Source organism: Zonotrichia leucophrys, chromosome 12, assembly GCF_028769735.1.
Source record: "Zonotrichia leucophrys gambelii isolate GWCS_2022_RI chromosome 12, RI_Zleu_2.0, whole genome shotgun sequence".
NCBI classification, from domain to species: Eukaryota; Metazoa; Chordata; class Aves; order Passeriformes; family Passerellidae; genus Zonotrichia; species Zonotrichia leucophrys.
Genome location: NC_088182.1, coordinates 2,032,512 through 2,042,664, shown reverse-complemented (window position 1 = coordinate 2,042,664; position 10,153 = coordinate 2,032,512). Strand labels below are relative to the sequence as shown.

Here is a 10,153-nt window from a genome sequence, read left to right as displayed (position 1 = left end):
AATGCATGCATTTATTGGAGGCAAACGCTGTCATGATCTTCAGGCAGCGAAGCTGGAAAAGCTACACAAGAGGATGAGAGCAGAGCATTGTCAGGAATGTTCTTTCAGATGTTTGTGCCACTGGAAGCAGCAGCTGCATGCAAACAGTCCTGGGCTTTTTGGTGGATAGGAAACTTCCCAAAACTTCAGCTTCTTTTTCACCCTCTGGGAATGAAAGGTTTTCTTTTATTAATACAACAATCTGTGGGTCTGTATGGTCACAAGTTACCCACAGAAACTGCCGGTGACCAGGAAAAATGTTTTCACTTCCAGTGCACCTGAATAATTCCCACAGTTTGGCTTTTCTGGATGCCTCAGTGGCTCAGAGTGGCCCCTTGGCTGTTCTTGTTCTCTTCTTTCTCAATAGATTATTCATCTGCCTTCCAGTGTAAGCAGAAGCAGAAAAAGCTGCTCCACCAGACCCTTGTCCAACCACAGACACACAGCATTCCCCAGGGACCATCCCCTCTGCAGAAAGGAGGAAAAACCTGTAGGGGGATGGAAGATAAGGAAATAAAGACGGTGTAGAAAGTAATCTCACCCCTAAGGAGCTGCAGCTGAGCCAATTATCAAAGATGAGGAGCAGGCCTGACTTTAACAGGCCACAGGTGTACCCAATGAGAAAAAGAGCGCTATAAAAGAGTGGAGAAGGGAACTGGAGTCAGTTGGGTGATTTGTGAAGAACAAAGAGTCAGTGCTCTGAGAGCTGCCCATGAGAAACACCAAGCAGGTATGAAACTTTTGTGATAGGAGACAACAGTATGGAACCCCTGTGATAAGATAACAGCAAAAACCCACCACAAAATATGAATATTTATCATATTTCCATTTTTTTCTCCTATTGCTGGAGTAAAAAGGGACCAAAAATTCCCTTTTTGTGCTAGTGGGGAGAAAATGCCACCAGCACAGCACTTTGGAAGTCCTGGGTTCACCGTGGGCTGTAGTGCTGGGGAAATCCTCTGTGGGTTTTTGGGGTTGTTCCTCACCTTGAGGAGAATCCAAGGACTTCGATAAAGCCTTGGCTGGTATAAATCAGCTGAAATGCCCAGATTTGGGTCCCTGTGGCTCAGTGGGCCAGCCTGGCCTTGGGAAGGCTCCTCAGGCTGTGGAGATGCTCGCTCCACGCTTTGGAGAGCAGTAATGGGCACTCAGGGAGGAATTGAAAGAGAACTGAGTTCATTTTCAGATTTGTGGGAGTCCTTTATCATCCAAACTCCGATGGAAATGATCTCCTTGAAGAGTGTAACGCTCAGACAGAAGCCAGGCACGGCCTGGCTCTTAATCGCTCTCCAAATTGATATAAAATACAGAGCAGGAGCTACAATATTAAAAATAAAAAGCTTCATGAGAAGTTCATTCTGAAGCATTTTCGGCTTTGATGTAAGGAAGATATTTCACGTGTCAGAAAAGTCTCCAGTGCTGGCTCTTGGCAGCAGGTTTGAGGGAAGGGATTATCCCATGGCTGTGGTTGTACATCACCTGCTGAAGGCAAGACCAAAGCTGTAATTAGGGCTCTCCCAGTGCCATCGTGTTGGGTATCTTTGGATAATTGTTGCAGCCCACATGCCTGTCCATATGCTTTTCTGTGGAGGATGATTAATTCTCCTCTCCTTCAATACAATGTGTGGTTTATGCAGGGAATGCGTCTTTACGAGCAGGAGAATTCCTGTGTAACAGGGAAATAAAGCTCCTAATCCCACCATTCCCCGGGGGAAAATCCAGCCTGGCAAATGGCATCGAGGTCTTAATTCTCAGGAGTTGTTTATGGAGAGGAGCACCCCAGCCAGCGCTCAGGATCTGCCATCTGGCCAGGCAGCAGAGCCCGGGGCTTGGCGAGTTTTAAACTGGTGTTGTTTTTAAAGCCTGGATTTTCCCTGGTGCGTTAATACCTTTTGGAGAGGGGGAACAGCCCCTAATTGCTGTGGGGACTGCACTCAGAGCCTGGCACAGCTCTGCCCTTTGCACCTGAGAGTTCGGGATTGGGGAGATGTGGAAAGAATTCCCGGTTTTCCTAAAGTATGTGAGCACACGAGCAACCTCTAACTCGTTTTATTGAGCCCTCCAAAGCTGTGTTTGCTCCCGAGGGATGCACAAAGCGCTTGTTTAAAACCCCAGCCTGTTCTTTCTGAGGCGGCGATTCTGTGCGCTCCCTGACCAGCCCACACCTCCACCTGCCCCGATGTTTCTCCAGCAGGGAAAACAGCTAAAAATTACAGTTATTAGTCACTATTCTCCCCTTCTTCTGAGTCATTAACATCAATTACTAACCACTGCATTGTCAATTAAGACTATCACTTGCTGCTATTCACTGCTAATGTGCTAATTGTCATCAATTTACTGCCTCAATTATGTGGTCATACACTCGCCTCGAGGTGTAGAGATGTGATATAAGGATCCGGAGGAGAAACAAGCTCTCTCCCTGGTTTTAATGCAGGAAAAGAAACCTGGAGTGAGTCTGAACATGGATGGAGTTACAGAATTCTCCTAGAGTAAAATTATTCTAACACACAGTTGATGGTAAAGGAAATAAAACTACAATTAAAGCCGAGTGTTTTACAAGACCCTGTTTTATTCCTGACCCTTCCACTGAAAATGTGACGTTATTTCCCCTGCAATGGATTTGTGCATCGTGCTCACTCTGTAATCATGTATATATTTTTGCCTAATTATATCTGATTGCTTACTGCATGTTGTACTTTCTAATGAGCATTGAATTATTAATCTGCTGCCGAGCCTTTCTCAGCATACAAAAGGGAACGATGTCTGGTGTCATTGAACACAGCCTATTGTGTTCCCTTCAAGCAGCAGCAAACTTTAGGATTCAGCAGTGTGCCAGATTCTCACTACAGACACAGCCGAGTTCCCTTTGACAGGTTTTAAATAATATGTTTTTGGTATGCTTTATCTGACACTAAGCTGCCCTGAAAATAGTAGAGGAAGTCTGCTAGAGAGAATAAAATCAGACAAACTCCTAAAAAAAAATAAAAATCCTTCCTGCCTCTATTTTTCAGTCCTTAGGCAAATAACCTTGTAGGCTGTATGGAAGGGTTTGATTTCTTTCATGCAGTTGCTCAGCAATCCAAGGAAATAAAGCAGAGATGCTTATCCAGAGCAAGGGTCCAGGGAAAATGATGGATCCTTTTCCCAGCAAAAGAATTGGGATTTTCTGCCTAAAATTGCGATGGGAACTTGATTTTCACGTGCAATATTTATCTGTAATGGGGTGAAATCTTTTTTTCAAGTGATCCTGAGCATTGGCACAGGGTGCCCAGAGCAGCTGTGGCTGCCCCTGGATCTCTGGCATTGCCCAAGGCAGGGCTGGGAGCACCTGGGGCAGTGGAAGGGGGCAAAGATGAACTTTAAGGTCCTTTCCCACCCAACCCACTCCCTAATTCCAGGCTGAATCTATAATTTGGTCCCAATAAACCCTCTCTTTGCAGGCGCTGTGCTGTTGATGCCACCAAGGCCACTCACCTGAGGACAGGTAGGTCCCGATGGAGGGGGACACACCCAGTGCAGACTTTGAGCTGAAACCCTTTAGAAATTATTTTCCCTGGATGTTTTATTATGTGGGGGAGAGTGGGAATCCTGAAAATCGGAGGGTTTTGGGAAAGCTGCAAAAGGCAAGGCTCGTACTTAGCAGAACTGTGATTAGAGCTAAGCAGCAGCCATGAGATTGGTCAGCAGAAAAATTATATGAGAATTAGAAAGCAAGGACAAATAGAACAATGGTCTGTGTATTAACACTTGTCTAGAATAACTCCCTAAGCTACAGAAAAGTTTATCTAGAGAGATATTAGGAAGTTCTAAGCTTAATAATGGAGCTCTGTGCATTGTGTTTGAAGGCTTACAAGCAAATATTGTATTCTAAATAAGCAAGCATTGTTTTAACTGAAGGTTCATGTGCTTATAGTGGTTGGATAGAGCTACTGTCAATGTGCTTTTGCTTTGTGGGATTGGTCAAAAAACTTTTAAAGTGAGTTGTGACATTGAGTTCTGTGTCTGCTGCCTGGGATGTGAGCTGCTGGCATCTTCCCATTGCCATACCCATGGAATGAGGCTGATGCTGGGAAATCCAACAGCTCAAGGGTGTCCCCAGCAGTCCTGGCCTGTTTGGGATCTGTACACAGACCCTGGGCAGCAATGTGAGAGAAGGGCTTTGCTTTTCAAGTTTCAAGTATTTTATTTCTTCCCTAAATTTCTGCACCCCCTGCTTGTGCTGGACAGTGGAAATGGCAGCTTTGGCAGTTGGCATTGTTGCTTCTTGGTGATTGTTCCTCTCTGATGCAGTGCATTAACTTAGATTTTGACAAAAAGGATTAAAACAATGTAAGAGATTAATATTTTTGTTGGTTTGTTACGAAGCTTCTTAGATCACCTTCTTAGAGGAGAATTTGGGGAAGAGCGATGAGGTTCAAATGTTTTATAACTGTGGGGTGAAGCATTTCTTTGGCTCTGACTGAAATATCAGCTTCGTTTGAACTGAGTGGCATCAATTTGGGGTATTTTTCCATATCTAGATTTTTCTTTTGGTTTTGCTTATTTGTTCTCTTATCTTCATGACAAAAAATTCTGGAAAAGAACAACCCAACGGAGGCTGCAGCTTCCACACATTTTAACTGCTGCTTGTTGAAATTAGTTTAATATAATAATTACTTCTTTTTCCAAATATGCCTTTTATGTGGAGTGATTCAGGAATGCAGCTGCCAAAGGGGAGGTGGGGAGGAGGAGGAGGGAATCACTGAATAATGAGGTGGGAATGAGTCACTGTGTGAGGGCAGCACTCCCAATCCCCCCTGTGCCCCCCAGTCCCAATAAAGCTCATCTCAGAGCGTCCCTGTCCCAGCTGGGGTGGTGGTGATGGAATGGGACACCAGGGCAGGCTCTGAATTGAAAATGCAGCTTAGAAAGCTTGGCACAGCCCAAGGGAACTTTCTGGAGCTTAATAAGAATGTAAAGACTTTGTTGGTGTATAAAAATCTCCCAGAATCCCTAAAACGACTGTGTAAAGTTTCATGGCTGGGGTCTAAATTCTGACTTTCTGGCACTGGGGAGAATCATGGAATGGTTTGGGTTGGAGGGACCCTAAATCCCACCCAGTGCCACCCCTGCCATGGCAGGGACACCTCCCACTGTCCCAGGTGCTCCAAGCCCTGTCCAGCCTGGCCTTGGGCACTGCCAGGGATCCAGGGGCAGCCACAGCTGCTCTGGGCACCTGTGCCAGGGCTGCCCACCCTGCCAGGGAACAATTCCTTCCTACTTTCAAATCCTGGATGCCTGGATGCAGGGAGCTGAGGTGGTTGGGTGTGTTTTAGTGAGACAAATCTCCAGACCATTGTTCTCCCTCAGTTTTGCTCTCCCAACTGTAAAGTCCTGCTCCAGGTGTAAGAGAGCTCCTCCTTTCCACCCTCACCTGAATTCCAATGATTATGATTCATTTGAACTGTGACAATAAAAGTGGTGGCCCTCCTTTATTAATGCCGGGGAAGGGGAGAGTTAAACAGCCCGTAAATTACATCAGCATCAGATGCTCAGAAGGGAACTTTGGGTAGACCTTGAAGGACAGAGACAGAGGGAAAATCAGCTACTGTGGTTAGAAAGGAACAGGGAATTGTTGGTTAATTCAGACACATAAATAATAAAAAGTTGCCAAAGTCCGAGTTAGTTTTTGTGTTTGGCTTGAGGGTTTTTTTAGGAGAGAAAGCTTTTCTTCCTCAAACCACCTGCTGTAGACCTAGAAAAGATTTTTAAGAAGTTAAAGACATCTCTTTCTCCTCTTGAAAACTTCCATCCAGTTTTATTATTTGGGTAGGTAATACCGCAAATACAGATGGCATTTACCCTTGCCTTGTCTCCTCCCAATCTGTTCTCTTTTCTGGGTTAATACCTTCTCCCACTCTGCTCTTCTATTTCAATGTAGTGTTTAAAAATAAAATGGCAGATTTCTCTCTGCTTTTCCTCTCTGTTTCTTCACATTTATATTTTGACTTTGTTACCTTTGGCTCACCTCATCTGCCTACATAGAAAGCTTTTTTTGTTTGTTTGTCAGATTCTTCTACAAAACTTTTCCTAGAACTCAGAGTAAGCCCTGCTTAAAGAACAACTTTCATGCCTTTCAACCCAATTCATTTTCTCTAAGTACATTTTATTCTTTATAATTTCAAGATTTATGATTTACAAACAGCACAGAAATGAGGAGTAAAGGGAGACAAAAACAGGACGGTGGGGGAAAAATAAAATCCGTATTTTAGTTTGGGTTTCTGCCTAAAAGAATGACACTGGGTCCATTTTTCTCCAGTACAATGGAAGGTATTGAATTTGGAGATTCATGCATGAACTAAAAATTGGCAGGAAAAAAATCAGTTTAGTAAAATTCAAAGCAAGTTTCTACAATGAAACTGTGTGGGGAGTGGGGGTGTCAGATTGAACTTTAATAGAAATTTTTCCCTTAAATTCTTTTTCTGACAGTATTTTATTAAAAACCCCACAAGCATTTGAAGAAGCAAATATTGTTCACAGTGTAAAAGTTCGAACGTAGCACTTTGAAAACAGGAGTGAAACTCTTCTGTCTCCTTCCACACATCATCCTTCATTTTGGAAGTGCTCCAAAAGAAATCATCTAAGCCTTTCAAACCAACTTGTTTCACTTTCTTGTTCTAAAGTGTGGCATTCTTTAAGCCACACTCTATTTTGAACACCTTCACTCTCCCTAATAATCATCTCCTTGATGGCTTTACCACAACTACAGGAAAAAAAATCCAATTCTCCAGCTGCAATTGTGATGCTTCCCTGTCCCAAGAACACAAAGGAAGGTTCCTGCCAGCCCGTGCTGTCATTTGCAAACTCTTTGTCACATTTTGTCACAGCAGGGATCAATATTTGCCACGGTGCCAAGGCAGCAGCTCCATATGCCGCCTCTTTTTGTGGAGGGCATGCCAAAAATAACACTGTGGAGCAGCTCCTGGTGCTGTGGACATGGACAAATGGATCTGATCTCCTCCTAAAGCATCCTTGGTCCCCCCTCTGTTGGTCCAAAAGGCAATCGGAGCTCTGCCAAGGGCGGTTTGGGCTGTGAGGGCTCGCGGTGGGGCCCAGCGGGAGCTGGGTGGGTGTTTGGGTGTTTAACACCACTCCAGCATTTCTGCAGGCTGATTAATCCACAGAAAGCTTCTAATTATCCCAGTGTTTCCCTCTGGACTCCTTAGCATGTGTTGGTGTCTGGCTGTCTCTTTGTAGCATATGTTCTCCCTCTCCCGGGCCCATCCCGGAGCGCGTCCATGGGGTCGGGGCCGTGCGGCCACCGCGGCCCTGCAGGGTGACCCTGCCCAGCCTGGTGCTCCTTGAGGTCTGGGGTGACAGTGCCATGGCAACAGGAGGCTGTGCACGCACTGATTACCCAACAGCATTTGCTAATTAAAGGCAGCTCAGCGCTCAGCTCTCGCTGCGCTCGCGGTACAAGGGCGAGAGGCAGCGGGACGGGTTTGGCACTGAGGGGTGGCAGGGAACACTCTGTGTGCCCCTGCTGCTCCTTGCCCCTGCTGCCAGAGCATCCCCATGGACTCACCCTGCTGAGAGCCCAAAATGAGGCCTCAGTGCCCCCCTTGGCCTAAGGAACCTCATGGACCTGTGTGTACCTAATAAAGACACCCTTATGACCAGAGAGGAATTTTATTCACTCACCAGTTGGCACAAGGTGCTTTCTGGTGGCTGTGGGTGCTGCTTTGATTTACACCCATTAATTCAAATGAATATAGAATTTCCAGCTGCAGCTATTTTCTGGCATTGAAAGAATCTGAGGTTTTGATGTTCTGGTGAAGTTTTGGGTTCTTTTTTCCTGACAAGAAACGAAGGACAGACATTTGGTGGATTCCTCTTTCTTTTAGACCACTTTGATGACCTTGTGCTTTTCATTTTTGGAAATTACTGCAGGCACTGCAATATCTATAAAATATCTTTTCTTCCTCTCCTTTCCACACCCTGTGACTCTCAGTAAGGTGTGGTCAGGCTTGGCTCCCCAGGCAAGCACACACATCCAGCCACAGCATCCCCTACCAGGGAAGGACTTTCTCCTTGGGTCCCTCATGGATCAGGGTTTTCCTAGGAGCAGAGGACATGATTCAGTAGGAATTTCACAGAAATGAGCTGAAAACTGTGGTTGGTGGGTTCTGAACACAACCCATCCCTTCTTACTGCTGCAACACCTCTCCTCTGTCACTCACAATTTTCTTTTCCTGCTTAAAGAAGGTGCCAGATGTGCACAGACAGAGCCAAGAGCTGAATTCCTCTCCCAAAAACTCTTTGTGGAACAGGGTGTGCTGGGAATGGGATCAGCAATCCTCTCCTTCCCAGGCAAAGCAAAGAATTGATGGTGACTCTCAGACTGAGGGCAGGATCTCACCAACTCATAATTTTCCCTCTGTGTTTTTGTGGTTCCAACCTTTAGCTTTCTCAATCTTTTCCCTTATAAAGTGTTTTTCACTTTATATTGTTTTATACCCCAAATAGAGTTGATTTTCACCATAATTGCTTGCCAGCTTTCCTCAAAGCAGCGCTCTGGGAATCTCTGACCTCTGGAAATCCCTTCAGGGGGGATTATTCTGCAATAGTAAGCTGGGAGCCAGAGCCAAACCTCTCTGTGCACGCAGGGAACTGCATCATCTCTGATGTATTAATGTGATTTGATGCCATCATTTAAGCAACTGGAGATGCAGATGTGGAAGGATACGTGCAGACAGAAAATTAAATTGTATAGATCATGAGCATCTCAGGGTTGATTAAATGAAATGAGAGTGCATTTCCTCTGTCATACGGAAAGAGGCTTAACATTATAAAAAACCCTAATCTTTTCTAAGATAAAGTTCATTAACACAATGATTATTCATTTGGCTTTTATAATGATACTGCTGCTTAATCACCAGAACATTGCTTCCTGTGCTCTAGGAGAACCAGCAGGAAGCATTTGAAGAGACAGAGCTGGTGCTAATGCAGCAGCATCCAGGATGGAATCTCAGTGCCTTTCATTTTGAAAAGTGAATTCCTGCTCAGGTTCCTAAAACCCCACCCATCAAACAGCAGGAGCTTTAAACCCAACATTAAATTTATACAGCAATGAAGCCTCAGGTTTCCTGTTTCTACACTGTTAACATCTAAGTTTCCTCCTGGGTCCATTTCCATTATTTATTATATTATTTGCCTAGAGTAGCACCCCAGAGGAGCATTGTAATCAGGAGCTGAGCTTGTGTTGGGAGAAATACAGTGCAGTCACTCCAGAGCTGGCCTGGCCTCTTGAGTTTATAATCCTAATAAACAAGGCAAACAGTAATAGAGATAGATAAACAAATGCTGGAGGAAGCTGGCTGCTTAATGACTTCCTCTCCTGCAGCTTCCATCCCCACCTTGTGCTCCTGCACAGCTCCAACCCCTTCCCCACACTGAGTCTGAAAATCCACGGTCCCTTCTCCCCTGCTGCAGGGCTTTAATTCCCCTTTCCCTGTAAGAGCCGAAATGAGGGATGTGGGACTCCAGGGAGCTCTTAAAATGCAGTTTATTGTATCCAAAATGCAGTTTATTGTATCCAAAATGCCACAGCAAACCAGGGTCGTGGGTGGAGACCCTTTGGTTTTGGTTACAATGCATTATATACTTTTCTTTTGGTTCCAATGCATTATTTACTTTGCTGAGCATCTTCATACAGTAGCATCAATCTATACCTTAACTCTTATCTATAGCCTATCATAACTACTATAATTACCATATTCATGTTACTGTTCTCCAGTCACTAAAAGTCAGTACATTGCAGTTGAAGCTAGAAGTTGTTTTTCAGTTTTCTTGCAGTGGAAAATTCTGAGACCTTTTTTCTGCTTGCCACATTACAGGATTGTTTGCCTGTGCATCCTTCTGCTTGGTAAAAACATCTTGTTTGGGGTGGGTTCATCCTTTGCTCTAAGCCGTAAAAACCCTTCTAACTAACACACCCTTTGCCTCCTTGGTTATCCAGTGAGACTGGCTCAGCAATTCTTTTCTTCTATATCAAAACTTGCTTCCATCTCTATCCCTTCATCAGACTCTACATTCAAAAATCTTTCTGCCAGGCACACACATATCTGTGAGACTT

At 44.7% G+C, this 10,153-nt stretch overlaps 1 long non-coding RNA gene across 1 annotated transcript in view; it reads left to right on the top strand.

Annotated features, from left to right (window-relative positions):
* The first annotated feature begins 702 nt into the window (after positions 1-702).
* LOC135453268 (uncharacterized) overlaps positions 703-10,153 on the top strand; it is a 29,672-nt gene continuing 20,221 nt past the window's right edge. The window contains exons 1-2 of the long non-coding RNA XR_010441825.1: positions 703-769; positions 3,480-3,523. This is a non-coding gene — a long non-coding RNA (uncharacterized LOC135453268). The remainder of the gene's footprint in view (positions 770-3,479; positions 3,524-10,153) is intronic.